At 42.3% G+C, this 27,500-nt stretch overlaps 1 long non-coding RNA gene across 1 annotated transcript in view; it reads right to left on the reverse strand.

Annotated features, from left to right (window-relative positions):
- Positions 1–27,500, reverse strand: part of LOC139746705 (uncharacterized) — a 181,054-nt gene that overhangs the window by 129,301 nt on the left and 24,253 nt on the right. The window contains exon 3 of the long non-coding RNA XR_011712197.1: positions 8,853–8,941. This is a non-coding gene — a long non-coding RNA (uncharacterized lncRNA). The remainder of the gene's footprint in view (positions 1–8,852; positions 8,942–27,500) is intronic.

Below are 27,500 nucleotides of genomic sequence, written 5' to 3' on the forward strand. Positions count from 1 at the left end.
GAAAAAAAAAAATATATATATATATATATATATATATATATATATATATAATATATATATATTATATATATATAAATATATATATATATATATATATATATATATATATTTTTTTTTTTCTGTCTCCCGCGTTTGCGAGGCAGCGCAAGGAAACAGACGAAAGAAATGGCCCAACCCACCCCCATACACATGTATATACCTACACGTCCACACACGCAAATATACATACCTACATATATATATATATATATATATATATATATATATATATATATATATATATATATATATATATATATATATATATATATTAAACTTTCGGCGGTCTTTAAATATCTGTCATTTCGTCGTTTTTTTCTTTCTTTTTCCTGAAGTCGCGTTGGTCGGCTCAGGATTCCTCGTCGTGCAATGATTTCTATCCTTTTTTATGTTATCTTATGGGTTTTTGTCTCGTATCTTTCAATGCTATGGGGTAACAGGACGATTTTATCTTTTTTCCGTATATCCATGAGGGCGGGGGGTGCATGCGTGTGTGTGTGTGTGTGTGTGTGTGTGTGTGTGTGTGTGTGTGTGTGTGTGTCTGTGTGTCTGTGTGTGTGTGTGTCCCAGCAATATGTCTGAGCCTTTCCCATTAAGGCACAGCAAAACGCACCCGCCCACCTCGCACTTGGCAATATTCACATATATTTCCCCCCACCAGATATTCTCTAACGAAACCACCCACCACCACTACAGAGGAAGAGGAGGAAGAGGAGGAGAAGGAGGAGGAGGAAGAGGAGGAGGAGGAGGAGGAGGAAGGCCTCCCCCCCCCCCCCCTTCCCTTCCCAGGCCTGCCCTCTGTGTATAAATGGCGTGGGTGTACATTTCTATTTTTTTTTCTTTTTTTTCCTTTCCTCGAACCCCGAGCTGCTCCGGCATCTATAAATTCTCCATGACCACTGTAGGAAAACCTGCCTCCCCCCCACTGACAAATACTATATCCAGAATGCGTGAGGGGAAAAAACTGTTGTCTTTACTGAACACTCACTATCTCTGTCATCTGCGAAATGTTCCTTCTTAAAAAAAAAAACTCCTCGACTGATCGATGGAGTAAACGCGTCTTTACTCATGATTTGAGGGAGTAAAAGAAAGTAAAGAAAAAAAAAGAATAATAATGAGGTCATCCTCACAAGACTTTATGGAGATGTGGACCGACCCACCCGGTGGCAGGTGGACGTGCTCGCATCCTTGGCTGGTATCATCCAGCGAACTGTCGTGTTCGATCCCCCCCCCCCCGGCCAAGTCGCCGGCTGATGGGGGGGGGGGCCATTCACAGCTGGGAATGAAGTCAATTACCGTCACAACAGCTGTCGCTAATTGCCGCGTGCGTCTGTGCTGAGCCGCCGCCGCCCCCGTGGTAGAATACCCACCACACCGTGGGAGACGAAGTGAAGCCGGAGACTCTCTCTCCTCTTTCACACCGGGGCGTTCGAGGGGGAGGGGGCGTGTGTGTGGCTGAACCCCCGACGCATTTCGAAGCCAGAGTGAATCACACCTGCGCCTGTGATACGCAGAGAACAGGGCGTATATCCATGGGTGTGTGTGTCTACTGGGCAATGTATGTATATACTCGCTCTCACCCAGACGATGAGGAACGGATGCTGACGAACAGAAAGGAGGGGGTACAAAAGATTATGTGGAAGTCTTTAGATCCCCAGGAATGAGTAATCCCCCCGCGGGAGAGAGAGAGAGAGAGAGAGAGAGAGAGAGAGAGAGAGAGAGAGAGAGAGAGAGAGAGAGAGAGAGAATCACAATGACGGTAATGGAGTACAGCCCGAGAGTGAGCCTATGGCAGATCACAGTTGCACTGCTGGACACTGTTCTAGACGACTTCACTGCAGCCACCGCCCTCCACCCTCAACACTATCTTGCTCTGGGTGACTTCACTGAAACAACTTTTTTTTTTTTTAAGAAAATCAGTAAATCACAAGTTCCCCCACCACTCTCTCTTACCACAAGATATAGTACTGCTGTTGCCACTACCACCAGCACTGCTAACAGATGTCTGGATGGCTTTAAGAACCAGATCACTGCCGGAGCTCGAGACAACAGTGATCCGTTCTGCAGCGATGGACAGACTTGTACGTTTTGTACAAGGACGTGCGGATGGATCGCATCCACCACCATCGCTTTATAAAGACTATGATGAATCTTACGAACTCTGGGCCTACTTTCGAGGATCATGTCCTGACCTGGACTGTTGTTGTGAGGGGGGGGAACACCACCACCCAGTCCCAAATCCTCCTAAGACGGGAGGAATGTTAGACTTATCCTCAAATCATCCCAAGACGGGATTATGAACCTCATTCTCAGGATCGAACCCCAAAGGCAGGATATTCGAGACTCTGTCTGTATCTTGAGGAGGTCTCAAGACCTATGGCTTTAAGATCAGGAGGTTAGCTGGCTCCATCTCAGGTCCCCTTCCCATGTTGCTGAGGAAGCATCTACCGCACCTCCTCAATCGTACAGAAAGGGAGCATGATGAAAAGGTCCTCTGTGTTAATGAGCCATCTATCGCACCCTTGAAAGCAAAAGGGAGCGTAATCGAGAGTCCCAGGGAGGGTAAAGAGAGGGAGGACCCCCTCAACGTCAGGTGTGGGACAGGAAAAAGGAATTTGCTTAGGGGGAAACACCAGACCTCATTAAGGAGAGATGCAAGCCATGTCAGGTGGCATTGCAGGAATCTAAATGGCCCGCTGCACCCCCCTCGCATCAAGCAGTATGAGCCCCGGTGGAGACCCGGGCGAAGAGTGGTATGCCAGGGAAATCACTGAGGGAAATGGAAGGTCGTTCTCCTGGAAATGATCTTCGTAGTGGGTTTCCAGAGGCACTGTCCGGCAGCTCGTCTACGGCCTGACGGTTCGTTCCCGCTCCCAGTGCGGGGTACAACATGAAGGCCGACCCCTGGAAGTGGTGGTCGACATCTGTCCTCATTTTCCACTGGTGTCCAGACGGCTTGCGATCAACCCAGGAGGAGTGAGAGGTGTCTTCCATACTCCTCTGGAAAAAAAAAGCGGAGGGTTGAAGATGGAGATCTTTAAGTGGAAGACGATGAGACTGATGGGGATTGTCTGCGCCATAACGGGAGCTCCGCTGAAGGCTGTGGGTCATGGCACAACCCAAGGGAACTATACGGTAAATGCTGGGTCACAGGGAGGCCGGGAGTTGCCGAGCCGTCTGACTGGAAGGAGGGAGTTCGTCATCCCTGGAAACGTACAGAAAACTCGTTCATAAGACTTCGGCGATTACCATATGACCTGTAATGGTAGATCAAAGACCCTCTTCCTCGTTCCCTTAATCCACGAGATCTTGGGTGATAATCCTCCCACCCGACACTCCCACGATCGTAGACGAGGACACGCCACATATGACCAACACAATCCTCAGTGTTTTTCCCCCCTCCCGCGTCGCCCCCATCAGTCTGTTCCTCCTCGAAGGTCGTATCGATCTCGAGGATGAGGGAGGAGGAGGAGGAGGAGTTGGTGGAGGAGGAGTGATGGTGGTGGTTTGGTTCGGTTCGGCGTCTCCTGCAACACTTCGCGCGGGGGGGGGGAAAAATAAAACAAAAAACCAACACTGCTCACGACTCATCGTAATGCCCTCGTGAATCACCGATGTGTTATTGTTACTGCTGAGGGGAGACTCCGATGGTGATACCGAACGTATAACACTTTCTCCAGACGTAGTCATAGGTCGGGGGAACGCTAGCGACGTTCCTCACTTGCTAATGGTTAGCTTGACGTCTCTAATGGTTAGCTGGATCTCTCTCTCTCTCTCTCTCTCTCTCTCTCTCTCTCTCTCTCTCTTTATGTATGTATATATATATATATATATATATATATATATATATATATATATATATATATATATATATATATATATATACAGAGAGAGAGAGAGAGAGAGAGAGAGAGAGAGAGAGAGAGAGAGAGAGAGAGAGAGAGTCCAGAGCTTCTCTAAGTGAAGGTTCACGGGTTTCGAACCTCCTATACGCGAACGTACCAACGCTCTCCCTAGGTGAATCATATACCACCACAACTGAATCTTTGATACATACAAACATCTCTGTATCCGGCACACTAACCTTGCCACCAGAAGTTCACCTTTCAAGAAAAAAATCATACAAAAAAAAAAAAAGAATCACCAAAGGGCTCAGCCAAGCCTAGCGCAAGGGGCCTGGATCCTTACGAAGCCAAATTTTAGGATCAATCATCGAACACGTCGCCTCTCTCCCCCCAACCCAGCCCCCTTGCGTAGAAATGCCAACAGGAGACCTTCATAAATCAGGATACACAGTTTACCCGCTCAATTTTGCAAGCTCCGCCAACGCCTGATTATTCACGAGATCTGTGGTTGATTCATTATGAGTTTAACTGCGGTTTGGGGGAGAAAAAAAACTTAGGTCGAAAATCTCGTAAAGAGTTTGTCTTTTATTGGAAACAGAAACTTATATAAAAAGAAAGGTGAAGTTGTTATCCTAAATGTAATAGTTATGGATGAGAAAGGGATGTGGTTTCATCTCATTCCAATAAACATGGGTTATGTACATTGTGAGAATATATATATATATATATATATATATATATATATATATATATATATATATATATATATATATATATATATATATATATGCGCAGAAACACCTCTAGGTAAAGGAAACATGAAAATCCTGAGCGCTTTCGTGTATAAAGTAGAGGAAGAACATTATACATATATATATATATATATATATATATATATATATATATATATATATATATATATATATATATATATATGAACGACGTCAGTGTGACTGTTTTTCATCAACAAGAACCTGAACACATTCTTCAGGTGTACGAAGTCATTACAAGATCATACAAACTCTCCCACCTGCGAAAATGACCCTTGAATTATGTATATACCAACGAACAATATCACACCAAGACTCTTGAATGAACAAGAATATCAGACTCGATATTGTGTATGTTCCTCAACATCCAACCTGAATATCAAATTCGATATTGTTTATGTTCCTTAACATCCAACCTGAATATCTAACTCGATATTGTGTATGTTCCTCAACATCCAACCTGAATATCAAACTCGATATTATATATATATATATATATATATATATATATATATATATATATATATATATATATATATATATATATATATATTCGTCAACAGCCAATCTGAATATCGAAATCACACGGGATATGATATTAAGACAGAGAGAGAAAAAAAAAATCAAGAGAGCGGAACCAACTAACCAACCAACCTTTCCTTTTTTATTCAACAGAAATTCCAGCTATCATGTCAATCATTCTTTTGTCAGGAGAACGCGAGGGAAAAAATAAATGTCACGTACACGGACGTAACTTTAAGACGCAGGGATTTTTAGTCGGGGGAAATTTGTTGACACGAGACTTGATAAGCGTGCAATTTTGTGGCCCCATTCACTCCCGCGTGTGATTTTTACGAAATGCTCCACAATAATTGTACTGTAAACATTAGATCTAGATTTGGAAAAATTCAACAACAAAAGAATACATATATATATATATATATATATATATATATATATATATATATATATATATATATTTATTTATTTTGCTTTGTCGCTGTCTCCCGCGTTTGCGAGGTAGCGCGAGGAAACAGACGAAAGAAATGGCCCAACCCACCCCCATACACAATGTATATACATACACGTCCACACACGCAAATATACATACCTATACATCTCAATGTACACATATATATACACACACAGACACATACATATATACCCATGCACACAATTCACACTGTCTGCCTTTATTCATTCCCATCGCCACCTCGCCACACATGGAATACCATTCCCCTCCCCCCTCATGTGTGCGATATATATATATATATATATATATATATATATATATATATATATATATATATATATATATATCACATAATACCATCCAACAGATAGGACTCGAACCCAGGACCTTTGCGTATATGTTATATACATCTATCAATCTACCAATCTATCTATTTATCTGATTATTTCAGGTCGACTACCCACGCACTGACTCGAAGTAGCCCGCAGGCAGCTGAAGCTGGCTGCGGGCAAGCTGACGAGCAAAATGTTCCATTGAGGAAAAAGTTGGCAAAGCAATGAAAATTGTGCGTGAGGCTTGATGGAGAAAGTTGGTGAGGCGAGATACTGCTGGTGGCTGACACACTCAACCCTCCACCACACCACACCGCACCGCACAACACCGCACCACACCAAACGAAAACAGATTTCGTACCCTACCGCACTCGCCACACACACACACACACACCACTAACTTGTGCATGATCCTTGTGAAGGGGAGGCAATCTCTGAGACAGAAACACCCTCCTTTCCCTTAGATAATCACTCGTGATAATGATAATAACAATAATAATAATAATAATAACAATAATAATAATAATAATAATAATAATAATAATAATAACAATAATAATAATAATAATAATAATGATAATAATAATAATGATAATAATAATAATAATAATAATAATAATAATAATAATAATAATAATAATAATAACAATAATGATGATGATAATAATAATACTAATAATAATAATAATAATAATAATAATAATTATAATAATAACGATAATAATAATGATACTAATATTAATAATGATAATAATAATGATTATAACAATAATAATAATAATAATAATAATAATAATAATAATAATAATAATAATAATAATAATAATAATAATAATAATAAAATAATAATAATAACAATAATAATAATAATAACAATAATAATAATAACAATAATAATAATGTCCGCAACAATGAAATCCTGAAAGAGAGAGAGAGAGAGAGAGAGAGAGAGAGAGAGAGAGAGAGAGAGAGAGAGAGAGAGAGAGAGAGAGAGAGAGAGTAAATCAAATGATGCCTTCAGAAGTCATAATGAGATCGAAATCAGATATCTCATTTGTCTAAAAGAATATTACGATAATCAGAGGAAGAAGAAGAAGAAGAAGAAGAAGAAGAAGAAGAAGAAGAAGAAGGAGGAGAAGAAGAAGAAGAAGAAGAAGAAGAAGAAGAAGAAGAAGAAGAAGAAGAAGAAGAAGAAGGAGAAGAAGAAGAAGAAGAAGAAGAAGAAAAAAAAAAAGAACAAATTCCGTTTTAACCAGGGAAGAAAATGAAACACCCCCAATCCCGTTTTCTGCCTCTTTATCCTATTTCCGTTTTCCTTTTTTTTTTTTTTCTACATTACTTATAATTCAGAGCATCTCACTTAAGAACGCTGTACATCTCCAGGCACGCCTCGCTTAAGAGACAGACGAACAGACAGCTACACAGGCAGACCAAGAATAAAAAAAAAAACGGACGGAAACCTCAAAAAAAAAGGCCGAAACGCCAACACATACATATACTTTTTCCCCCCTTCGTAGATTCGTTGTGTTGCTACCCAGTACCAGTGGAGCGGACGTGGCAACTTAATTCAATTATCTTCAGTTGTCTCCGACATTTGTTGCTTATTGGAGTCGTCACATGTTTAATTGAAAAAAAAAAAAGTATCTTACTTTGAAACACATGAATTTTGAAATTCATTAAATTTCGCCGAATTTATATATATATGTGTGTGTGCAAATATTAGGGGTATTACACGACATTTTTTTTCTTTTTCTAAAGGCGACTGCGTAATAAAGGTGTATAAATTTATAAATAAAAGCACGAGATGCTGTTACTGAATTTTTCGCTGCGAAATTCAAAGTCATTTAAGACTCGACAGTGCACGTAAATCAAATATATTTTTTTTTCCCCCTATTTTCTTCCTCTCCTCCGTCATCGTAGTCTGGTTTCCCTTATCACGTCCACGCCAGAAATAGAAAACGGCACGACAAAGTTGTTTACTTACTTCTAAGGGGGGGGGAAAGGAGGAAGCCTCTGCTTCCCTCACCAGATCCTTATCTGCCTCAAGTCATCTCGAAACTGTTCACCACAGTGATTCGTGACAGCCCAAGAGTACCGAAGGCCCTTGTGTGACTCTGTCCATGTTATCAGTTTCCACAGGGTAGGGAGGGAGATGTGGTGGGGGGACGCGTCGCGTCGCAGGCGAGCGCGCGCGAGCTTGGGCGGGCGGGTGTGTGTGTGTGTGTGTGTGTATACACACCCACACCCTATCGCGACAAGTGCATGTCTACGATGCATATTAATATTTCCTGATGAAACCCTTGATTTCCTCATGGGGGGCGCCAAAAATAGAGTGGGTCTTCCTAGCATCATATTTCGGCGAGAATTCCTATCCTTAACTTAATTATGTCTGGGTTCTTTTTTGGCTGCTGTGTCGGTGTATAATGGTGGTGGTGGCAACGTCTGGTAGAGGACGGAAGCTTCGAAATATACGCCTGGTCGAAGCAGCATCGAAGTATCGAACCCTCTGTATATCGGACAGGTCGAGAGACACACACACACGACTCAGTATATAGCTTCGACCAAACGTGTCACGGAACTTTAAACGGCGTCATAGGACATTTTTTCCGTTCTCCTTAACCTTATATTTCTAGTAACTTTACAGAAACGAGACTTAGCTTCTAAGTAATCTACTTAAATTACTTAAAACACATACGATTCCGCATGTAACAAGAGACCTGTACTTAACGCTCATGAACAGCCATTTCTAAAACCAATTTGTATGTTTTGAAAAACGATTTTTTTTTTGATTCTCGATCATAGGAGTGTGACGAAGACTGATCATCTCTGAACCCTTTTGCCATACCTGGAGAATACATCTCAAAGTCGGTAACGTGAAGAAAGGAGTACTTACCAACGTATTGATGACGAGGAACATCAAGCAACATCACTCCTTCCAAAAGTTCACAGTGGACCATGGTGTCCTCTACCGTCGACCGACAACTGTAAGGAAAGAAGAACATTTTTTATCGAGAACAATCCACAAATAACAAGATTTTTTTTGTCGAGAACAGTAGAGAAAAAAGAATATTCTTCATCAAGAACAGTAAAGAAATAATAAGACTTTTTGTCGAGAACAGTAGAGAAATAACAAGACATTTCGTCGAGAAAAGTCATGAAATAACATAATCTTTTTTGTCGAGAACATTAAAGAAATAACAAGACATTTTGTCGAGAACATTAAAGAAATAATAAGACTTTTTGTCGAGAACAGTAGAGAAATAACAAGAAGTTTTTTCATCGAGAACAGTAAAGAAATAACAAGACATTTTGTCGAGAACAGAAAAGAAATAACAAGACATTTCGTCGAGAAAAAGTCATGAATTAACATAATCTTTTTTGTCGAGAACATTAAAGAAATAACAAGACATTTTGTCGAGAACATTAAAGAAATAACAAGACTCCTTCTCGACAGAATCCATCAGAGCCTTGGACACGACTTACATCATATTACATTATGACATCCACATCGGCCCACCGCAGAGACCAAACCAACATGTGCGATATTCTGCCAAGTCCTCAGAATACTCGAACGGAAACCATTAGCTTATGATCATTGTGTGTGTGTGTGTGTGTGTGTGTGTGTTGGACCACGGATCACAAAGGGAACACTAGGCAAACAACCGCAACCAAACCATCGGGAAGTAATTTCGAGGTCGTTTGTGATGGAGGAGGAGGAGGAGGAGGAGGGGGAGGTAAATAAAAAAAAAAAGGAAAATAAATAAGAGGCATCAGGAAATACAGAATGTAGTTTGGAGGCTCGGGATGGGTCTAAAACCCCTCCCACCCCACCTCCTCTCAACAACCCCGGGGACCTTGGAGGGTCCGGATGGGTCTAAAAACCTCTCTGCTACCCCAACTCCCCCCCCCCAACCCCCAACCCACAACAACCCCAACCTTCATTTTCTCTTAGCCTTAGAGGATTTCAGTGTTGTGGTTCACGCCCCTTGATTCTCTCTCTCTCTCTCTCTCTCTCTCTCTCTCTCTCTCTCTCTCTCTCTCTCTCTCTCTCTCTCTCTCTCTCTCTCTCTGGATTTCAGTGTTGTGGTTCACGCCCCTTAATTCTCTCTCTCTCTCTCTCTCTCTCTCTCTCTCTCTCTCTCTCTCTCTCTCTCTCTCTCTCTCTCTAGGATAGGATGGCCAACCTTCGAGGCTATTTACGTCCCATTCCGGCTATTTGTTTACGTTTCGGTTATGAGTGTGTGTAAAAAAAAAAAAAAAAAAGACCCCGCGAATCGGAGGACGGGAAAACGTTTTCTATGACCTTGGCTCCTGCACGGAAAACGTTTTCCGTCATCTTGTCGCGACCAACCACCCTGGTGTTGACTGATTCGCTGCACTTCGAACAGCGCGTCGATCAATTTCCCAAACCCGCGCTGAACTGGCACACCAGGTCATTTCTGACAGCAGTATATATATTCGCCATTGCTTCACTTCACTTTACGCTGATGGATCAAAAACAAAAAGAAAAATACAAATATAAACTGCATTTTTGTGTGATGGTATCGGGTCAGGTTTCCGAAGCTTCAGGACCACAAGTTCAGGGTATCCGAAACGGTTCATTTACGAACGCTCACATTCTAGAAACTCGTCAGAGTCAGAAATTATTACTTTAATTCGCAATAAAAGGGATGATCCAGAGTTACCACCAAATGACTGGTCAGTTAACGTCGATCACAGATTTGGAATATTTGTTGGTTCATTACTCACCAAACGAAACAGGATTCGAATCAAATCTCGGTCGTTCGGACCAATGAACACAAATATCGACAGGGGGGTGTGATGGTACGGAATTGGGTGGGTTTATTCATCGCTCGGCTATGGTTTACTAGAGGCCAAATGTGACACTGTTTCAATGAAGTCTCGGGTGTTCACATCAATCATTGCCGTGAAAGAAAAAAAGATAGAGGAAAGTGTATGCATAATTCAACGTTTTACTGAACCACGCGGGGGACGCATTCTATAATTACTGAAATGCTCTTACTATAGTTACTATAGTTAATGCAAGAGTTCCTTCGAATTTCTCGAGGAAAATTTTTCGTGCCTGGAGGTAAAAGACGAGAGAGAGGTATAGGGATCGTGATGAACTTGGGTTCAATTAAGTACAGCCCTCAGCCATCAAGTCGACAGTTCACTCCTATATATATATATATATATATATATATATATATATATATATATATATATATATATATATATATACACATATACATATATATATATATATATATATATATATATATATATATATATATATATATATATATATATATATATATATATATATTTCCCCCCCTCTCGTTTTTTTTTTAATTTTCCAAAAGAGGAACAGAGAACGAGGCCAGGTGAGGATATTACCTCAGACGCCCAGTCCTCTGTTCTTAACGCTACCTTGCTAATGCGGGAAATGGCGAATAGTTTGAAAGAAAGATATATATATATATTTAAACAGCATCAATTTGCCCTAAGTTTAGTCCGACACACAAATTCTCTTCCATAAAAAGAGTTGACGGAACAAGAGAACACCGTGTGCCTTCGTTTACAAATACTGTATAACAAGAGGTCAAAGGTCATGATCTTAAGCTTCACATAGATGAAGTCTACGCCACTGTCTTCACTGGAGGCCTGGACGACCGTGCGCCCAATCAATCCACACGTCTTTCCCAACTTAAACTGAATATATATCTTTTTTTCTTGTTGACCTGAGAAAAGCCTTTGTTTAACGTAAATAAAACGCCATACGCCCGATCAAAATGTAAATTGTCAGTTCTCACCGTCAGGGAAGAAAACGATTCTTTGCAATCTCGGTTATTTACTTCAATATTTGTATCTGTTTTCCTTTTTTTTTCCTACGAATATTTCAGAAGAGGTTGAAATACAGGTCGGCTGAGGTCTATATTTAGGCGGGCAGTGTTGCCAGTCTGGCTGGCGGCAGGCAAACAAATCTGTGGCCAGTGTAGCCAAACATTTCCAGGAGAAGACATCTTCCAGGCTCACCGGCCTGGAAATCAATTCTGTAAACAACTTGACCACTCGTTCGTGCAATGACCTTTGGGTTTTTCGAAAACTGAAAGTCCCTCCCCACAAAAAAATTATTTCAAAAGTCTTCCACATTGAATAAGTTGCATAGATGTGTATTTATTCAGTCTCTCACCATGAATAAGTTGCATTGGACGTGTATTATTTTTCTATTCAATTCATATACACAATCAAGAGCTTCAGGACTAAAAAAAAAAACACATTTCGTAACACATAATGTCAACATTACAACTTTTGATGAAATTATCAGATTAAAATGATTCCTAATCTATAATTATGATGATATTATCAAGACTTGTACAAGTCTCACTCAACAAAATTTTTATGCAAATTGTATTAAGACAAAAAAAGGGGTAAGAGTTAGAGGCTGAAGCTATTGAAGGGTAAAAAAGAGTTAGAGTTGGAAGGTGTTGAAGATTTTCAAAAAATTTTGTACTGTGAGGTGAACATTTTCTTCCCATAAACCAAAATAGGTAAAAAAAAATAATAGGAAAATAGGTTCTTCCATTACGTAGTTACAATCGAACGCTTTTGTCGATGAGTTTGCTATGGCAATCGAATGAAAAAACAAACAAAAAAAAACACCTGAATCAACTATGAGAAAATAAGCCATCCAGAAAATATTACGAAATCAACACAGGTCGAGCGTTTTATATCAAATAGACTCGGCGTTTAAAGGCGACGTACGACCACTTTAAACGCGTCAAACTAAGAGAGATGCCATTACCATGTTTTATCCCCTGTACGCAATCACTACTGCTGGCTCTACAAAAGCAAGCACACTCATGCAAACGAGCAATTATCCCTGATGAACCCAGCGTTTACCACCGGTTCCATGATATCGATGTTTATCACTGTAATGATCCATTACGATCTCACTCGCTTAAACCTAAAATTGTACGTAATTTAATGCCACTGTGAGCATTCTGGTTTATTACTTCGTGTCATATGTGAGGCTTAGTTCTACACGTGTGGTACGTGTATATGTTTAATAGAATTTTTTGGGGAAAAAAAAAATGTCTTGATTGTTTTTTGAGACATGATCAACGAAGTCATTACTGATAGAAGGGTCTTTGATAAGGGGATGTTTACAATCGTCTCCATACCACCCTCTCCGACCATGAATGAATGACTCTTTTAAAACAGGATTTCAAAAGGGAGATAAAGAGTGTTAGTTACTATGTGGAAAGATAGGCAGACACGCTAAGGTAGGCCTGGAAGCCCCATCTCGTGAGTTGAAAGCCCGTTTTCGGGTGTCCAATGATGAGGGCGTGTGCGTTCGCGGTGCCAAGGTGTTACGACGAAAGTGCTGCCCTTTGTATTGCGCCCTTGAATCGTAACGGGTGTTCGGTGGGATGTCCAAACTGTGATGAACTATGTCTCCCAAATCAAATTCGGTAATTAAAAAAAGAAAAAGGGGGTGGGGGTGTGTCTTACAGTGCGATTGTTAAGAAGTTTGTTATACATTCACATTTTTCGTTAAAGATTCTTTTTTTTTCTAAGACTCAGATTGAACCCGTGAACGGATCATATAGCGTAAACCAACAGTAGACTCATAACTCAAACTGTGTGTCACGTAAACTAGGATGATCACAACACCCCCCTCCTACCCCCACCCCGAGCGCTTGATACCAATGCACTTTGCTGGCAAAAACAACATCGCGTCACAAACCGTGACAATTCCTTCAAAATTAATCCGTGAAAAAAAAAAGAAAAACGGATGAAACAACACAGGAGTGTGGTGGCGATACAACGTAAAAGACAAGACATGCAACCCCAGAGTTGAGTGTTAACAGGTGAGTTTACCCCCTTGCAAAAAAAGAGAAATATACAACACCAACAGGATTGTAAGATACCGAGTTTGTGAAATAGGAAAATGGCATTAGGTGTCGTTAATGTAGTTGGGGGTTGGTTACTATCAAATAACACGTATCAAGCGTTCTAATTAAGATCAGCTAAGGATTGAATGGGTTAGCTAAGTTTCATAAGTTCTTGCCCAAGGTAGATTAATTAACTTTCCCCCCCAGCCTCTTGGGATACGTGGAGAATTCATGGGTTTACCTCAACAAAGAAAAATCTCAAACCTGAATTGACACTCGCCTTTTATACCGTGTATCAAACTGGGTAATTATAAGACGAGTGAGAGGAAAAGAAACATCTAAAAAAAAAAATCCAAACTTCTTTGGCCAAATTGAGTCGTTTCGGTACCTGCAGACTTCTCATTCCCTTTACCCCCCCCTCACACAAATTTCCCAAAAGAGCTCCATCGAGTGGTCGACTTTCAATTTCTTTCTTTCTCTACACAACCGGGTTATGATTACGACAGGTCGCCGATGGGAACGAGGCAATTCATCGCCAGCGAGAACCCTACGTGGAGTGATGTGTCCGGGCCGAGAGTCAGAGAATTTAAGATTTCTCTTCGGGTGTGAGGGAAGGTATGATGGTGGAAGTAGCTTTGGTGTACACATGCCCTCCCTCCCACCCACCCACACCCAGGAAACCATGCAGGGGTCGACGAACAGGAGCAGAGGAGCATCCTTACAGCATCTCGAGCTCGCACGTGAGTATATCTTCCTTTGGGTGTGCCGGCCGTTGCCAATTGCCATGGCAACGTGCGATGAGAGATCACAGCGGACTTTAAACTCGGTGTCATATCTCGCGCTACGAATACATCATAACATGCAGAAAAAAAAAAAAAAAATCGCCCCTTGCGATAATTTCTGTTTCGATACATTATGACTGAAAGGTCGCGATATATATATATATATATATATATATAAATCTCAAGTCGTAAGCTTATTAGAGAGGAATAGGTACAGCACTGAGAATTGGTAGTGATGGCAACAATACGTTTCACGGGAATCGGCTGAAGGTGGGAGGTTTTAAACCAAGTGTTCCCTATCGAACTCACGCACACACCTACACACACACGCACACACACACACACACACACACACACACACATATACACACACACACACACACACACACACATTCACATTTTGTGAGTGAATGTGAGACTAGAACCTAACCAGTCGAGCCACCTCTGTTTACACAACTTCCAAAAAGGAAAATGTAGTTAAATGGAATCAATCACAGTGATACCCCCCTCACTGTGAAACTGTTCTCTCTCTCTCTCTCTCTCTCTCTCTCTCTCTCTCTCTCTCTCTCTCTCTCTCTCTCTCTCTCTCCTCTTCCTTTGACCGTTCCGTCGTTTCATTACCAATGTAATCTCTGCCTCGCTGTAAGCCAATGTTTACGTCTGTTTGTTCAACGGTTGCAAACAGAACGATTGCAAACAGCGTTTGGCACGATACAGGAATCGCGTCTCACAGGCCAGAGAGGGGGGGGGGCGCGTCTCTCTCTCTCTCTCTCTCTCTCTCTCTCTCTCTCTCTCTCTCTCTCTCTCTCTCTCTCTCTCTCTCTCTCTCTCTGTCCTCTTGTGAACGAGCATTGCTTGAATCAAAAAGTTGGGGTAACTTTTGTGATTTACGTTTTCGTCGACGATATGCATCCTCGTCCATATTTCTTATCCTTTTTTTTATTTTCTTTCAGGGGTGTCTCTCCTACGCAAAATTACGACTAGGAAGTTTAGGGAGTTCAGTCCGTCTATGACACTGGAGTGATCGTATCTCATACCTGTATATGTTTGACAGCTGCGACATCTATACGAAGGTGGTAGTACTGCTACGTTATGTGTTTGTCCTAAAAAAAATTTTTTGTTTTTCGTCTGACGTGCAATAAGCTAAATAGCTCAAGATTTACATGCAAATAATGATTTACATATAAGTAACTGACATTTTGTTCTGTTCAGCAATTTTTTTTAATATATATATATATATATATATATATATATATATATATATATATATATATATATATATATATATATGACTGAGTGTAAACGAATGGGGCCTTTGTTGTCTTTTCCTAGCGCTACCTCGCACACATGAGGGGGGAGGGGGATGGTATTCCATGTGTGGCGAGGTGGCGATGGGAATGAATAAAGGCAGACAGTGTGAATTGTGTGCATGGGTATATATGTATGTGTCTGTGTGTGTATATATATGTGTACATTGAGATGTATAGGTATGTATATTTGCGTGTGTGGACGTGTATGTATATACATGTGTATGGGGGTGGGTTGGGCCATTTCTTTCGTCTGTTTCCTTGCGCTACCTCGCAAACGCGGGAGACAGCGACAAAGCAAAAAAAAAAAAAAAAGAAAAAATATATATTGTAGTGGGCATGACATTAGGATACAGAATTTTTGTGTTATGTTCCACGAGAAACAAATAATACATTTTGCAAGTAAATATATTATCCAATATTTTACAATGATAAAATGTGAAATTTTACAGGCAGGTAAATAATCAGGTTCTGCGAGAACAAATTAGATTTTTTCTTTTTCTAGTATACGTACATATAAACAAAACGCAACGTGTTCTCAGTTTCATAAAAAAAAAAAATCTATCATGCGGACGATTTATGGAATATAGCGACTATCACTTCTCTTGGCCACCTGGGTATACCCGCCCGTCTACCTATATCGGACACGGGAATATACCGACTACCTTAGTCTAACGACCACTCAGGTATGATGGGCGTCTCCATTGTGTAGCTCTTGCCTATAGCTGGGACCAGAGGAATACACCGACTACCTCAGTTTAACGGTAACTTGGGTATGACGGACGTCTCTTGTCGCGTCTCTACCTACAGCGGCCAGAGGAATATACCGACTACCTCAGTTTAACGGCAGTTTGAGGGGCGTGCATTATCCATATCTCTGCCAGCTCTGGCTTCGAGGTTCAACCACTTCTTGCCTCCATACCGATCGGTACTTAGGCGGGACTAATAGCTACCGCTTTGCCCACACTGGCCTAACCGGGTTGAACGACCACCCGTGTATGACGGATCGCCGGATAACACCGGCTGCTGGTCCTGAGGTGGTGGTGAACCCGTCTGTGCGTATGGCGGGGGCTAACGCGTAGCGCTCACCGCTTGTCTTACCACGTCGGCGCCCATCTTCTCCCCACCACCCTCCTTCATCGTATTCGAGACTTACACGAGTATTTACGTCAGTATTCTCTCTCTCTCTCTCTCTCTCTCTCTCTCTCTCTCTCTCTCTCTCTCTCTCTATCTATCTATCTATCTATCTATCTATCTATCTATCTATCTCATTGTCAATTACGGTAAAGGACTGTAGAGAGAGAGAGAGAGGAGCTGTTGGGCGAGCATTCCCAGAACCGACCAAATTGGGATGTCGGATATCTGGCTGGGGAAAAGAAATGTGTCCATCCACAGGGAGAGAGAGAGAGAGAGAGAGAGAGAGAGAGAGAGAGAGAGAGAGAGAGAGAGAGAGAGAGAGAGAGAGAGACTCGTCTCTCTTCTTCTCTCGACAGACTCTGTTCACACAGACCCCAGCGAGGAAGATACATGAGGTGGGGACTTAGTGTTGCTACATTGTAGTTGCGTTTCGATACGTAAATATATATATATATATATATATATATATATATATATATATATATATATATATATATATATATATATATATATACACACACACGTGTGTGTGTATGTGTGTGTGTGTGTGTGTGTGTGTGTGTGTGTGTGTGTGTGTGTGTGTGTGTGTGTGTGTGTGTGTATCAACAAATCGAAGACGTTGACAAAATCAAGTGGGAGACGAAGAATGAAGTGGAAAAGAAAAAAAAAATCCTTAACAATCTTTCAACACCGAAAAACGAGGAAGACCATATATTGGAGACTCAACAATCTCCTTTAAACCCCCTCAACCCCCCACACCCCCGCGGTGCTGTTGACACTGACCAGTTCTTTCTAGGGGGAGGAGGAAGAGGTGGAGGAGGAGGAGGAGGAGGAAGAGGTGGTGGGGATGGGGGATTCCTCCTTCAGAACCGAGCGGACATAACAGGAAATTGACGTTTGGGGGAAGGTGGGGGGTGTGGATAGAAATGCTTCGGACAGGATGCGTTGGGGGGAGAAACATTTCCTTAGCGACGGGACGGAGAGCTTGCTGAACAAAAAGGTGGTGAATGCGGATGACGGATGACGGACGGCGATTGAAGAAAAAAAAAAGAGAGTCTGTCGGTCTACGCAACAAAATCTTATGAGCGTAAGAGTCTATCACTCTCATATATTCGCACACGCTCACATTCGCACACGACGCACTTCCACACGCTCACTCCCTTAAAGGGGAGAGCAGACGGAGTTTCGAGTGCTGTAGCTACGAACATCAACCGCAAAACACAAGGAACAAACCTCAATTAGTCATTTCCAGTACCTCAGTACGACCACACCTCACATTCGCACACGCACTTCTACACACTCACTCCCTTAAAGGGGAGAGCAGACGGAGTTTCGAGTGCTGTAGTTACGAACATCAACCACAAAACACAAGGAACAAACCCAATTAGTCATTTCCAGTACCTCAGTACGACCACACCTTGCATACGGCCTTCCCCAGTTCTGGTCCACGAGCTGAGAGAGGGACCCCACAAGAAAAAGGGCATACACCAGGAAGTTGAACAAGTACAGGGAATGTCCACAAAACTAATTTCCAGCCCCAAGACACCTAGCGAAGATTTCATCTCGTCTTTTATAAGAAGTACAGACTTCCTAATGACGATAATGGTCGTCAAAATTTGGAATCTATTGGGCAAAATAGATCTCCATCTCTTTGAAATAGAGGTCAAAGCAGTTTACGACTAGAAATGGAATGGAATTTAAACTAAGGATGCATTAAGTGTTCGACATTTGTCACGTAATGGTTGGTCGAACCGTTTCCTGGGGAAATAATGATAACAATAACAATAATAATAATTATAACAGTTGATTATAATGATAATACGACACAAAGCACTACAATTATCTACTCAGAGTGCAAAATGCAATATGCACATGATGAATTAAACCTTCCAGGTTTCAGTAAAGCAGAAAAACGAGGTACTGATAACAATAACTAAAACAATAAATGATACTCGATAACTAAAACAATAAATGATACTTCCAGGCGCTGAGTGCCACAGATACAGTTTGTATCACTTCGTTCACAGTTATTTGTATCAGATATGAACGATAATCATGGAGGATATAATGTAGATATTGTCATAATCTCAGAGTGTTTCATACCTCTGAATTTATAATCAATCTCTTTTCGTCCACAGAAAAGTATTCTATTTGGCTAAATCTGTAGTGTTCGGCTGAGTAATTACATTCAAGTCAGAATTACATTTCTCCTTTAAACGTGAAACATCTTTTTTTAAAGGCATCCCGGGATCGTCTTAAAAAATGAGCTGCATCAAATTTATTTAAAAAATCGTGGGAGTATTGATTTTTTACCGGGGGGGGTGGCGCCTATTTTTTCTTTTTTCTTTATCAGTATGGGCGGCTGCTGTCCATACTAAAAAAAAAAAAAAAGTGACAGAAATATTACTGGCAATAAAGTGACGGGTCTACACACTTTGGACGACGCATTTCCAAGTGAGATCCCCCGATATTGACGAGTGTAGAAAACGGATTGTGAGGAGGAGGAGGAGGGAATGACGATGATGACGATGCCACCACCCCTTTTCAAAAATCTTCAAGAGCAGTACTTCTCTTGTCTGCCCCCACCCCCTTTTTTCACCCCCTTCCTTCCCCTTCCCTCCTCCCTCCTCCTCTTCTCTCCTCCTTCTCCTCCTCCTCCTCCCTTTTATTGTGGACCAGATATATAAGTGGCCCATATTCCTCCAAGCCCCAGCCAGAGAAGCGGTTATCCCCAGCGATACTGCCAGACCTCAGCAGAATTTGATGCGAGAGTCAAACAGTGTTCCGTCGGTGTTGCGTCAGCGGGGTGTGGGTGTGTGTGTGTGTATGGTTCCATAGCGGGAGGGTGGGGGTGGGGGGAGGTTGTGGGAGAGAGGGTGGGGGAGGGAGGAAAGTCTTCCTTCCTCGCTCGATTTGCTCCGTGGAGAATCTTGAGCTCTGACGAAGCCCCCCCAAGACATACACACCTGCCAGGGGGCGAGTCGAAGTCCGCTGGCTGGTGGGATCGGGGTGTGGGGGGGATGTAGGTAGGAGGTGTGGTGGTGGCGGGGGATGGGGGGGGCTTCTGGGGGCGTTGGTTGGGGGCTGGTTGGGACAGGGGGGGGGGGGGGGGGGGTGTCAAAGTTGGTCCCGACCCGGACTGAACTTAAGGCGTATGAATTTATGACGTGGTGGTGGTGGTGGGGCGGGGGTGCGTGTGTGTGTGTGTGTGTGTGTGTGTGTGTGTGTGTGTGTGTGTGTGTGTGTGTGTGTCTCCCTCCAAAGCCGGAGGACATCTTGAAAGGCTCTCTGCTCTCTCTCTCTCTCTCTCTCTCTCTCTCTCTCTCTCTCTCTCTCTCTCTCTCTCTCTCCTCGTCCTACGGAAGCGCCCTTGATAATAGCGCTGGCGTGACGTACTTGCTCATTAAAGTAAACACACCGAAAGAGAGGAAAAACAGATGAATTAACCAATGTTCCAGGGTGAAAAGAGAGGAGAGAGAAAAAAAGAAAGTAAATAATAGACATTTTCAACACAAGCTTTTGATTTTCTATTTTCTTTTTTCCTTTCATTTCTCTGATTTACAGACACTCAGGTGTGGGTATGTGCTTTTAACCTTTGTCCACACTGCATTCTCACACTGCTGTGGGTGTTCAACATTATTCTTATGGGCTACTCATAACTGCTTTCAACATTACTCATAATGTCTACTCATAACCTCGTATGATCTACAATTTTCATACACTTAAATTTTGATGGATAGATATAACCTAAAGATCAAGTCATATATATATATATATATATATATATATATATATATATATATATATATATATATATATATATATATATATATATATATATATATATTTTATTGATTTTGCTTTGTCGCTGTCTCCCGCGTTTGCGAGGTAGCGCAAGGAAACAGACGAAAGAAATGGCCCAACCCACCCCCATACACATGTATATACATACACGTACATATATAATATATATATATATAATATATATATATATATATATATATATATATATATATATATATATATATATATATATATATATATATATATATATATATATATATATATATATATATATATATATATATATATATGTGTGTGGAAGTCGAGAACATTATCTCGGAAAGCAAAAATGGGTATGTTTGAAGGAATAGTGGTTCCAACAATTGTATGGTTGCGAGGCGTGGGCTATGGATAGAGTTGTGCGCAGGAGGATGGATGTGCTGGAAATGAGATGTTTGAGGACAATGTGTGGTGTGAGGTGGTTTGATCGAGTAAGTAACGTAAGGGTAAGAGAGATGTGTGGAAATAAAAAGAGCGTGGTTGAGAGAGCAGAAGAGGGTGTTTTGAAATGGTTTGGGCACATGGAGAGAATAAGTGAGGAAAGTTTGACCAAGAGGATATATGTGTCGGAGGTGGAGGGAACGAGGAGAAGAGGGAGACCAAATTGGAGGTGGAAAGATGGAGTGAAAAAGATTTTGTGTGATCGGGGCCTGAACATGCAGGAGGGTGAAAGGAGGGCAAGGAATAGAGTGAATTGGAGCGATGTGGTATACAGGGGTTGACGTGCTGTCAGTGGAGTGAATCAAGGCATGTGAAGCGTCTGGGGTAAACCATGGAAAGCTGTGTAGGTATGTATATTTGCGTGTGTGGACGTGTGTATGTACATGTGTATGGGGGGGGGGGGGTTGGGCCATTTCTTTCGTCTGTTTCCTTGCGCTACCTCGCAAACGCGGGAGACAGCGACAAAGTATAAAAAAAAAAAAAAAAAAAAATATATATATATATATATATATATATATATATATATATATATATATATATATATGTATATATATGACCAAATCATCGCGTAAATATTGTACAAAACGCTATTGATTTAAAGCAACTCGTACAATAATTTGTTCTGCATTCAAAATATGGCGCGGTAAATTACATAACTTACAGCACACGCCCCAAAATGATATATTCATTTACAGCTAAAAAAAAAAAAAAACAATAAAGTTTGGCCGTTTTACAGCAAATATTGCAGTTAATGATTTTATGCATCCCTCCCCCCCAAAAAAAAATCTCTTTTTTCGTTTCTAAAATGAATGGACGAAAATAAAATGATCTTTTACAAGTACAATGAGTATGATGAAATTGCGTGTTCTAAAAAGCCTGATCATTTTTGTTATATTGGGATGATTCGATATCCATTTCATGCAATGTATTATATTATTTTTTATTCTTTTTTTTTTTTTGTAACAGTCCTATCAATTCGTTATGCCCCCATTGATAATACATCATCCCGGTGTGTTTCACAATCACACCTTTCCAATTTCGTTTTAGGAGGTAAATCTCGGGAACGATGGATAATATCATATCGGCATAAACGACTCCAGTGACCGAAAACGTATGGTGTTATGGGTAAAAAAAAAAAAAAAGAAAGAAAAGAGAAGAAAACAGCCCAGGGATGCAATTGTGGTCGAAGCTGTATCGAAGCTTCTGTCTCGAAGGGTCGGCGCCGATTCGACCCCGAGCGTTCATGAAACATCGAGACATCAGCTTGGTCCTGTTCCGCTACTGTGCTCGACTTGACTGTACCGTCTATGATAGAGAGAGAGAGAGAGAGAGAGAGAGAGAGAGAGAGAGAGAGAGAGAGAGAGAGAGAGAGAGAGAGAGAGAGAGAGAGAGAGAGAGAGAGAGAGGGCACATACAGGAAAATATAGACTTATAAGCGCTCAAAAAGGGGGAACTAATACGAAAGTATAAGCTTATAACAGCCCAAAGAGGACACTAATACGGAAATATAGGTTTATAACTGCTCAAAAAAAGGGGGGTGGAGGGCGCGGGGGGGCAACACGAATATGGAAGTATAAGGTTATAAATGCTTCAAAAGGGGAGCACTCACGGGGAAATTGCGTCCCGACGAGCACTTCGATTGAAAGTCAAATCATTGGAACAATTTTTCGGTTGCGCATCGTCGAAGCCCTTTACACGACCATCTGGAAACCATTGTGTAGATTGTACAGTGACTGTATGTGGATTAGACAGGTCGTATTCTGCAGTGACTGTATGTGGATTAGACAGGTCGTATTCAGCAGTGACTGTATGTGGATGGATTAGACAGGTCGTATTCAGCAGTGACTGTATGTGGATTAGACAGGTCGTATTCTGCAGTGACTGTATGTGGATTAGACAGGTCGTATTCTGCAGTGACTGTACGAAGCAGGGTGAGAATATAGGTCAATTCTGAACCAGTTATCATCATTATCATCATCACCATTATAATGATAATTATCATTATCATTATGACTACTATCTTTGCATATTTGTTTACCATATGTGATGATAGCATACTTTAACTGTTAATTAACGCCTATTACCCTGATAACATCAGAATTCTAAAGTAACACATGATATTGCCAATTGTATTTTGACATAGGAGCTTTCAGAAGATACATCTAGAAAATCTAAAGTCATGAGACAAAAGAAGAATCCACCTCCTCTGACGTTCATATTGCGTGCTCAAACACCCCACGTATATCATAAGTAAACTCCAGAAGTACGTGGCATTACATGGGATTTAATCATATCCTAGTGTGTGTGTGTGTGTGTGTGTGTGTGTGTGTGTGTGTGTGTGTGTGTGTGTGTGTGTGCTTGTGACAGGCTCGACCTACATGTGGACACTCACTGTTATCTGGACGACGACCCACCCTCCTCTGCAGAAGAGGAAGGAGGTGAACGCCTTCTGGGATCCTCCGTCGTGACCGCAAAGGTCGCCGGCGTGTGAGACAGGTGGATAAAGAGAGGAGGAGGAGGTCTGCTGGGCACTTGTGGGAGACTTAAGTTATAAATTTACCTCTCACGTCATCCCTCACCTGGGATTTCTCCGCCAGTCAGCATCAAGGATCAAAGTTTCAGTTCCATTCCACCGCGGAACGGGCTCTATTTTCTGTCGTCTATCCCCTGTTCTTTGTTCTTTATCGTGTATATATATATATATATATATATATATATATATATATATATATATATATATATATATATATATATATATATATATTTCCTTCCTTTCACGAATAATATTTCGTTTTCACGCGGTATAGAAAGATTATTCCTGGTTTCGTTAACTGTGTATTTCATATAATCAAACCACGAGACAAAGTCGTCGTAACTTTGGACGGCGTTTCGTGAGCATCAACCGATCTTGTTCTCTTGACACGAGCATGAGCCGATTTCGTTCGGTGTGATGATACAAAGTTCTCAGTATCAAAACTCTCCGGCAAAACCACTCCGGTTCGTTCCATGCAAATCCTCGGTGCGAATCGTCAGGGTGGTCCTTTCTCATTCTTTTAACTGATTGGAACGGGACCTGCAGTCATGACTGCTACGAAAGTGTGGGGATCCAAAAGAAGAAAAAAAAAGCATATACGGCGGGCGGGGAGGGGGAGTAGTTTGGTCCTATTGGAGAATCGATGGGAGAAACAGGTCCCAGAAGACCTACCAACTGGCCTTTGTGGAGGCTCCCTGCCACTGGAGAAGTCCATGGGAAGACCCGGCAAGAGACACCTGTGAGCGAGATAGATAGAAGACCATTAGGAAGAAGAGTCATTAAGAGCGTAATCAAGGGTACTGAGAGGGGGGAAGGGGGTCAGAAGGGGAGAGTGTTATTAGCGCTAAGGCTTTCCCAGTCCGTGCTGCTAATCGTGGCTTAATCCGATAATGAGGGTATTAATAAGATGATTATTGGGCACGATGAAATCATCTTCACTTTCCTGGTCTTCGCGGTCTTACGGCCAGTGAAGGAAAGGTGGTTAGGATGCGACGTGGAAGTCCTGTGGCTGGACAGAAGGCCAGTTATAGGATATGAGGACAGGTGGGGAAAACCCCCCCGTGGAGCGTCAAGGAGAGAACATCTTGAGGAACTGAGGGACATCAGGACGCTTGAGGAGTCATAGGAATTCAGGATACCTGGGGCGCCTGTAAGATGTCGGGCCACGACATCCTGAGACCCACTGGACATCGGGACATCTGAGGGACGACGTGACGTCAGGAGCCATCACGGTTTTTTTTGCCCGTCATCCATCGCCCACGGGGGGGATGCGAGGAGCCATCATGTCATCCTCGAAAGCCTGTGGATAAGCGAGGCAACCGAGGGGCGTCCCCCTCCATAGCTCACCAAAGTTCCCTTCCCCGAAGGTCAAGGCAGCAGCGAATGGCCTCCTCTTCCCCTTCCTCCTCCTCCTCCTCCTTCTGCAGCAGAGGGGGGACTTCCCTTCGGGAGGCCAGCCAGTCCTCTCTTGCCGAGGTAATTGTCAGTCATCACCCAATACCCTCCTCCTCCTCCTTCTCCTCCTTCTCCTGACACTGCTCCCCCCCTGTACCTTAATCCTCACCCAGGCCGTTAACCCGTTAGTCGGCGGGCGATCGGTGCTGCTAACTAGCCATTTGCTGTTGGTAGCTCATCAGCGGCTGTCGAGTTGTGGAGTTTCTGGTTAACTCAACACGCCAGACACCGCAAGGCAACAGTTACTCCCCCTCACACCTTGGGTACTGGACACGAACTTGGGGGAGCGGGGGGGATGTTCAAGTTAGCGACGTTCGTGCGGACGTGGGAGTAAGATATTTTCGTGAGTGGGTGTTTTTTTTAACTAATTGTAGTTTGTTCCTGTCCTTGTTTAATTACCGTTCCATCTGTTTTTGTTTGTTCGTGCCCTTGTTTACCTACTGTCCCCATCTCTGTCATGTAACATCATTTCACGACGATGGAGCCGTGATGGAGCCGTGTTATCGAAGATCACTGATTGATCGTGCGTTGGTTCAATCCAATATAACACATTTGCTGACCATTTAATGTATTTTTTTTTTTTCTTGCAAATGGGGAGTGAACATTGAATCCGAATTACGTCCTTCATGAATGAAGAATCAATTTGAAGACATTGAAATATAAAATCACACACACACACACACACACACACACACACACACACACACACACACACACACACGTATTCTAAAAAAATACATCATGTTGCAGGATTTACATTGAAGTCATGCAATATTCTGCAGTGAGACTTACCTTTTCCCCCACGGATGACCACGTACATAATGTCTGAATACATATAGGAAAAGTGTCTGTGTGTGTGTGTGTGTGTGTGTGTGTGTGTGTGTGTGTGTGTGTGTGTGTGTGTGTGTGTGTGTGTGTGTGTACGTGTATCAAGGTTTACGTATCCGTGGCGGACACAGAACCTGCCTGCATCACCACGTATGAATGATACGTTCCACCGAGTTACGAAGGCAATTTGGCTACTCCGTCGTGTGTGGAATACAGAGGCACCTCAACCCGCTCTTTATTGCCACTACGTTCGATGCTATATCTCCTGCGTAGTACTGCGGGGAGGTTAACACTGGGAGAGCGTCTGTCTTCCCAGTCGTAACTGCTGTGACTCGTTCCCCTATTTTCTTTTTTTTTTTTTTATGGTGGCTGAGGAAGGCAACGAGCAGCGTGAATGACCTCATTAAGACTAAGAACGCGTTGGGTACACGTACAGAGGGGGACATAGGAGGCAGGCTGGTTAACTGCTGAGTGTCCGGTGATAGATGGAAAGATAGATAGATAGATAGATAGATAGATAGATAGATTGACAGATAGATAGATAGCAAGATATATAGAGAGATAGGCAAACAGGTAGATATGGGTAGAAAGACAGACAGACAGACAGACAGATAGATAGGTAGATAGATAGATAGACGAACACATACATACATACATACATACATACATACATACATACATACATACATACATACATACATACATACGGTCATACATAGATACATGGATAGATAGATGCGTAAATACGCATATGCAGACAGACATACGAAGCGAGAAAGTTAAGCTGGAAACGGACAAATAGATATTTGGATAGATACCCAAGAGACAGATAAATCGCTAGGTCACCCTGACAACAGACGGACAGACGGACGGATAGTCAGTGCGTGACTACCCCGTCGCAGATCAACGAGAGTGTGTTGTTTGGCTGCCATGGGAGGCGGGTGGGGAGAGAAAGTAGATAATTTGGCCAACTCAAAACGAAGGAAATAACACGACAGGCGTCTCCACCACCCTACCACCACCACCCAGGCCGACCCACCACCCTACCACCACCACCCAGGCCGACCCACCACCCCACCACCACCACCCAGGCCGACCCACCACACCACCACCACCACCCAGGCCGACCCACCACACAACCCTACCACCACCCAGGCCGACCCACCACACCACCCTACCACCACCACCCAGGCTGACCCACCACACAACGCTACCCCCCACCACTACCACCCAGGACGACCCACCACACAACCCTACCACCACCACCCAGGCTGACCCACCACACCACCACTACCACCCAGGCCGACCCACCACACC

Source organism: Panulirus ornatus, chromosome 5 (genome assembly GCF_036320965.1).
Source record: "Panulirus ornatus isolate Po-2019 chromosome 5, ASM3632096v1, whole genome shotgun sequence".
Lineage (NCBI taxonomy): Eukaryota > Metazoa > Arthropoda > Malacostraca > Decapoda > Palinuridae > Panulirus > Panulirus ornatus.